Source organism: Apium graveolens, unplaced genomic scaffold, assembly GCF_009905375.1.
Source record: "Apium graveolens cultivar Ventura unplaced genomic scaffold, ASM990537v1 ctg8129, whole genome shotgun sequence".
Classification (NCBI taxonomy): domain Eukaryota; kingdom Viridiplantae; phylum Streptophyta; class Magnoliopsida; order Apiales; family Apiaceae; genus Apium; species Apium graveolens.
The window spans coordinates 121,233-129,211 of NW_027420910.1; positions in this window are offsets into that span (position 1 = coordinate 121,233).

Here is a 7,979-nt window from a genome sequence, read left to right on the forward strand (position 1 = left end):
ACATATGATCCCGCTACTGTAACATGTATATTTATGTTACCCTAGACCCCTTAGGTAACATAAAACATGTCTATTGTAACTTAAACATATGTTACCTTAGAATGGCATAAAGTTTTTTAAAAAATGGGACCCAATGTGGGCCCCCATACTGTGATGACGTGGCATGATGACATGGCATTGACGCGGCATTTGTGGGTCCAAAAATGTTGACATGACTTGCAGCCTCTATACTGATATGACATGTGGGCCACCCCTGATGACGTGGCATGTGGGTCCCCTTTTTCTTAAATCAATTATGTACCTAGAGTAACATTTTAGTAGATTTTGTAAAATATGTACCTTGGCTATTGAAACATTTTCACAAGCTATTGTAAGACTTTATGAACTACTGTAATATTTTACAAGAACAAAATGAAAAACTATTATTTAAAAGTATCTATCATTTCTTAACTAAACATCACAAGTATAAAATGACAACCACAATATTCTTCACTAAACAAACTAATTCATGTTCTTTACGTTACATTGGCATAATATTATAAACTAAATAATATTAGAACCTACTGCTTGAAACTATAAGTGTTGAGCACATTTTTAACAGTCCCCTGCCACATGCCCAACCCCGAGTTGATGCCTCGGATAAGATTCCTGATGCAAGAGCTAGAACATTTGAATGCAACCTGTCCACATACCTCCAATGACCATGGAGGATTTTCAGACAATAATAAATTCGCAAACTGGTTAACAATTGAAAAGAACTATAATATAAAGGTAGCAACTTTTAATAGTTTTGAAAAAGAATATACAGGAAACATATAAACACAAGGGTACAAGTTCTGGACTTCAACAAAACCATTAAAGACTACTCTAAATCTTAATACGTGTTACATGTTACATAGATGATGATTGATGAGTGAGGGGAAAATGAATGAGTGATAGAGATCTTCCAAGCTCTGATCTAATATTTTGTCATGATGTATTTGTGTCTTGTATATTGTTATGCACAATTCTATCAACATTCAAAATACTTTCTGTATTTTAGTACATTAAACTAGGAGCAAGTCAAATAGAGTAGACTATACTTATTCATGTGCTTAACTTTATTTTAAGAAAATTATTAAATTTTGGATTACACAGTTACTTGTTCTTGACAAAATTTAGTAGTTCCTATGATTACAGCTATCTTATAAGTTAATAGAAAATCTTATTATATCCGAATCCTAACCACAACCTGACTAAACCTTCCCCGCAAAACTATCGGATCTGTTACATGAACAATGCTACCATATCAAACATATAGATTCCTCTCTAGTCTGTACTACAGACCAAGTACATGCCTCTTACTCCTATTTAGTCCAGTAAGATGGTACAAATGGTTGTTTTCCCGACATCAAATAAAAAAATCACTATATTCATATTAACACATCCTCCATGAAAGCATAATGGTTAAATAAATTATAGTATTTACCAGCACCTACTTAATCAATCTTTTAACAAAAAAGAATAACATCTATTGCATATGCATGAGCCCAGTGTTATACACTACGAAGTACATTTATATTTAATTTCAAGACCAATAAAGACAGTACTTAATTCAACTTACAAGTGGCAAAGTTTCTTGGGAATATGTCAAAGTCTTACTAATGTGGAGGTCCAATCACTGTGTCCATTTCCATGCGTTCGTGCGCCATATTTTTCACTAATGTTCACTGAGAATTACAAAATCTAGGCTTAATGTTGAACAAATAGAGCTAGTTAATGGAGATCAGGAGATTAGTCTTTCTTCCTAACCTTCTTATATGAGACTAACAGAGGAAAACTATGTAGGAAGCCATAATGCTAGAAGATAGAAGGCCTCTATTTACCTGCTTTAATCATCAGAATGTCAAAAAAACACAGCAGTTTCTTTCTCAATTTTTTTAAAAAAATATCTAATGAACTTGCGCATCATAAAAGTTGAAATAAGAAGAAGAAAAAGGAATGTGAAATGCACACCTTAGAATATAAGGACATAGACATCATTACTAATAACAAAATTGCAGTCTAGGTGATGAAAAATATGTTGAGACTGCACGAGGCACTCAGAGCATATAATGAATACATTACCCCTATTGCACACATAGAAGCTATATAGAACATAGTTGACATGAATATGCCAAGAAAGCGGCTGCAAATATATATCTCTGAGCTTAAACATGAAGCTTGTAGAAAAAGAGTAAGAGAAAAATAGATGCAGAAAGTTATTTTTAGTAGTATTGTTTCGAGGCTTCCAACAATAATACCTTTGCTTTTATCCCTTCTCAGGCCTCCAATAAGAATTCCACTAAGTGATGAACTCGATCACACATATGAGTTGGAGAATAAGAAAAACCCTGTACCAAGCGAAGGCACACACATATATAGATATATGGTCTGTTTTGAATAAAACCAAAAAAAACAAGAAGCATGAGAACCATTAAGGTTCAACACATATGTAATATTAACCAAGGTTCAATACGATACATGTGATGAGCCTTAATTATATTTGTTAGTTGGATCAACACCATCTTGTTCTACTGTATCACTCTCTGCATCAGCCGCAAAGATGTTGCCCGTAATCTCCTTCAATTTATAACCAAAACAAGGCTTCCTAAAGCAAGAAAGGTCAGGTGTTTAAGAAACATAAACTGTTTAGTATAATCTACACTAAGTTCCATAGACATGGCAAACCTTCTAAAACTGTGCATTTAAGGCAAATATCTGATCATTGGAAATTACAGTAAGAGGAAAAAAACCACAAAGTCATTTATGCAGACATGCTTACGGAACTAGGAAGCAGGTTCACTAAGACCGATGTTATGTTGTGTCCTATCTTAATATCACTTAGAAAGGGATAAAACATGTCTATTTTACTTTGAAGGACGCAGCTTATGTTATCAACTATGTATACATTCTGCATGACCAAAAAAGTCTAATGGCTAAACATGACCACATTGAAAATTTCCACATATATAGTAAAATTAGTTCACCAACTTGTCACCAACTAATCAAATCATGTAGATCATATCAGTCAGAAATCAAATTCAAAATTAACTAAAACAAATATAAATAAGAAAAACTACTTCACCAAGCTGTAACCCACTAACTAAACCAAATTAGGTTAGATCATTAAATCATAAATCAATCTCTGAAAGGATAATTCCAAACCATCAAACACATTATATGAATATTAAAATGACTTTACCAACTAGCAATCTAAAAACCAAACTGAGCAGATCAAACTAATCATACCACTTTTGGAAAAATGATAATCGAAAACATTTAAATAAACAAACACATAACATGAATAATAAAAATAGATCAACTCAATCACAGATCACATTCAAATTCAAAAAAAAACATTTTTAATTTTTGAAAAATAATTAAATTTTTCCGTTTAAACAATAAAAAATCAGTAATCCACTCCAATTAAAGAAAATACAATTGAGAGAGAGAGAGAGATCTTAAACCTCTTCATCAAGCTCTCAACTTCCTCATTAGTGACTTGTCCTCCTAGCATGACCTTACTTATTCCATCAGATGGTTGCAATTGGCAAATACATATAATGTTAAATCAGCTTAAAAAATAAATCAATAAACATTACATAATTACGATGATTTGAGAGACAGAGAGAGGAGACCTGGTGAAAAGTGATTTGAAACCCCAGACAATGAGAGACAACAAAAATATGTTTATCTTATATCATGGTATAGAAAATCGAATACACAACATGAGAACAAAGGTAAACAAAGGCATTCAACTTTAAACGAAACCGAATTATAAACATCATGAATCACATCCACAAACAGATAAAGTACTCAAATCAAAGATAGTAAGATGAAAGATTGAATTTGATTTAGTATATCAATCTGCTAATGCAGTACATAGATAGAGAGACATAGGAGAAAGAAAGAGACAGAGAGAGACAATTCAGAGAAAGATAGAGAGACATAGACAGAGAGAGACCGAGTGAGAGGCAGGGAGAGAGAGACATGGAGGGAGGGAGAGAGAGAGAAACTAACACACAACTGCGCACACACAAGCACACAAAATTCAAATAAAAAAAGCCTAACTTAAAAGTACCTTAAAATAATGCCTTCAACTGTAAACCCAAACACGAGCACCTGAAATCGAAGAGATGGAGAGCGATTAGATAAATAAATAATGTTTAAAATCTCTAATTGAAGCACAAAGCCTCGATCCTAAATTCAAATGCACCCTAATTAAAAAATATATCCCATTTACTTACCAGAAAATGATAATGGTGGCGAGTGACAGATAAAATTGATCGAGATTGATAATGATAGAGAGAGTTCAGCGAGAGAGAGTTTAACGAGAGAGAGAGAGAGAATTTGAGTGTGTGAATTGTTAGAAAGCGAGAGAGAGTGTCTTAGTTTATGGAAAAATTTCGAATGGGCTGAAATATTGGGCGGCTAGAGCCCAATAATTTTATCGCTTCCCAGCCCAAAACAACTTCCCGCTTTGTCCAAATATTCCTATATTTTAATATTTATATTTTATTATTTAGGGATAAATAAATCCTGATTGTATAATTAAATATTGCATTAATTGTACAAGGTATGGGCTCCTAGGCCCAATAAGAAGATGTATGACATTCAGACCAGAAAGGTTAACATGTCGATCAGGCCTGATGGAACAAAGAAGGCCCAAAAACCCTGATTATTTATTAATTTCGTAATTAATAATAAGGGAGAAAAACAACTATTAAGATAAGTCCTAGTCAGGATATAAATCCTTGTAGATTGGCCTCCAAGGAACCTCATAGGATAAGGAATCAGCTTCCTACTCCCTAGGACTCCTAAGTCTATCCTAATTCAGAGACTTGACCACCAAGTCTCCTATACCAAGTCCAATTCAAGGACTCCCAACATCTATATAAGGGGTCTCACCCCACAGATCAGAACTACATTTTTTGACTTGATCCTTGGCAATCAGCAAGGTACGTAGGCATCTTGTTAAGGCAGATTGAGTCACGAAACACAAGAGCAGTCAAAATCGAGCTTGAAGCTCACGTTCCTTAGTATTAAATACAACAATTAAATATATTAGTTTAATCTATAACATTTGGCGCCGTCTGTGGAAAAGCACAACAACAACCATGGCGAGAACATGGAGAACAACTAGAGTTCTGGAGGAAGGAACACCATCGGGAACAACCCAGATGATTTCGTCCACCGTGGAGATACCTCCCCACTCAACTTATGCATCTACTCAAGCTGAAACCCAGATAGGGGCAACTCAACCTCATCTACAAGGGATGACTCCCCCGACTATTCAATGTACGAATCCTCAAGTTCAACAAGTACATATACCTGTGAATTCTCGACTCGTCGGGTATGAATATTCAACTGTTGTTAAACAAAATAATAAGAAAATTGTACAATTTCATCCTTATAACCAACATGGTCTCCAAAAGTACAAACCTCTTCTAGAATTTTAGTTTGATGATGCTTTTCTTTATATGTCAAAGGCAAGCATTACTGAGGATGTGAAGTTTGTTTTAATTTTTTTTATAAGAATTATACCCATTGCTTTAATTCCGTTTATAAAAATTATTCTCACATACGCAGGAGATGTCCGACTGATAAAGCATAATGCAAATGCCAACGTAAGTTCCAAATCATTATTTTGTATTGTAGATTTTTGACATTAACTAATGGAAACGTTGTTTTTTAAATTTCTCTGTATTGATAATTAGGAACAGTTCTTATTCTTAATCTTTTCTTTATTCTGTTAACTAGTAATCCCATTTGGTCATCAAGGCCGGATACTATTAATTTTCAATTATTTACTTGATCCTGCTATATATGTGGACATTCTCCCCTCTAAATTCTAATATATGTACGGTTCCAATAATCATTTTTACTTAGCTTATTTCTATGTAATATTGTAGAGTGAGAGATCATCGCATTGGAGAAATGGAGAGCAATAGCTTTGTACCAAAGAATTTGGCAAGTTGGCCATGTCGCTGCTCAATCGGAGAAGTCATTTTAAGGGAGTTTCTTACCAGAGGACTAGCTAGTTGTAGCCAACAACCCAAGTTTTTATTTTTTTGTCATTAAAATTTATATTCAAGTACTATATATAAGGTGATTTATTTTATAAGCCGAGTTTGTCTGGGATGTATTAATATTTGTTTTATTGGATTCGATATCAAACATTTGGAATGTGAATGTTTTTTTGGTATAATTTTGTGATCGTATATGAAAAAAATATGATACCAAAATTTGGACTAATAAAAGTGTTGCACATATGCTAATAAAACATAAAAATATTAAAATAGAAATAATGTGTTACAGATAAATATTGCTAAAAATTAAAAAGCATTACAATAGGCAAAAAAATGTTGCAGCTAATGTTATAATAAATTACCGTGCAACACTTTTACCTCAATAAATGTTATAAAAAAATGTTGCAGTAGTCTATTGTAACATCATAAATGTGTTACTAAAACATAGAAAAGTGTTGCAATAAAATGATTTTTAATACTTTGAAAATGTTGCAATAACTCCAAAAAACGTTGCTATAGGGGTCTATTGCAACGGCAGCAAATGCAACGCTGAATTTTAGCAAAAACATTACAAAAACTTCTATTGTAACATATTTGGGGTCTTATACTACAGTTTCTTAGAGTTGCAATAGCCCATATATGGTATAGTGTTTGATATTGCTGTTCTAGTTCTAACACGTGCTTCAGGATCTCCAATTATTAAGTCAGGTGTATATGATTTGGTCCACTTCCTTGCAGATGGAAGTTGATTTCTAGAACTGGATCCTCCCCCATGATCTATGCTATCTCCATATGGGATACTTAGATGGTGTCAGTATGGGAACCCTAATAGTCTCATATCGACTGTGGGTTTGGGTGTTTTGAGTTTCTTGAGTTTTGGTGGGCTTAGTTGGGGTTTGTGTTTCTTGAGACATGATTGTTTGGATCTTTACTGTATGTGTGTTAATAGAAAAGCTCTGATACCAATTGTTAGGTCACACAACACTGTAGAAGGGGGTTGAATACAGTGTTTATACAATCAAATCAATTTAAAACAAGTATGTACAAAGATCAAGTATATTTAATAAACTCTGTTACAATATGAGCTGTTGTTCTCTCTTAGTGATGAACAAATATCACTAAGAGCTACTAGGTTACAATGTATAATCTACTCGATAATGATAACACATTAAGTGTAAACCCTAAGTCTGTGTTTATATAGTACATAGTTACAAGATATATTCTAATTGATTTGGAATACAATTATGTCTCCTAAAATATATCAATCAGATATCTTCTACAAGTCTTCTAGTCCTCTAACTCTTTCCATGCATATCTTCTATGTTTTAGTCATGATCTTCTCCTGTAAATCAGCTTCATTACTTAACTAAAATTCGTCCCGCACTTAAGTTTCTGATATGACCTTAGGTTCTGATATAAGTTCTGAGTACAGTAATTCCTGATTTCACTAAGTCCTAATATGTCCTGTTGTTAAGTTCTGAAAACTAAACACAAATCAATTAGACATGACATCTCAAATATATCTAACATCCCCCAAATGAAGAACAAAAGTAAATCACACAAAGCATGATGCATATAATATCAAATATCCAGCCACATAATTACCATAATCATGCGTATATCCAACACATAAAATTATAAGAAGTCGTAAGATTAGACTTACATTTCCGTACAATGTTGTTGTGATAGGTGAATTCAAGGATTGAAAGACATACCTCCAACTTTGCCTTTTGAGGAATCCATACTTGTTATTTAACCAGTAGCAATAAGTGAATGTCAGTGCGTACCCATCCAATTATAGGTAAAATACTAATGAATCTACAACCAAGAAGTAAATGCCAAAGAACCTGCATCTCGAAGGTATATTCCAAACTATCCATAGCCTGCGGTGAATGCCAAGAAATCCACATCCAACGGGTAAAATGCCAA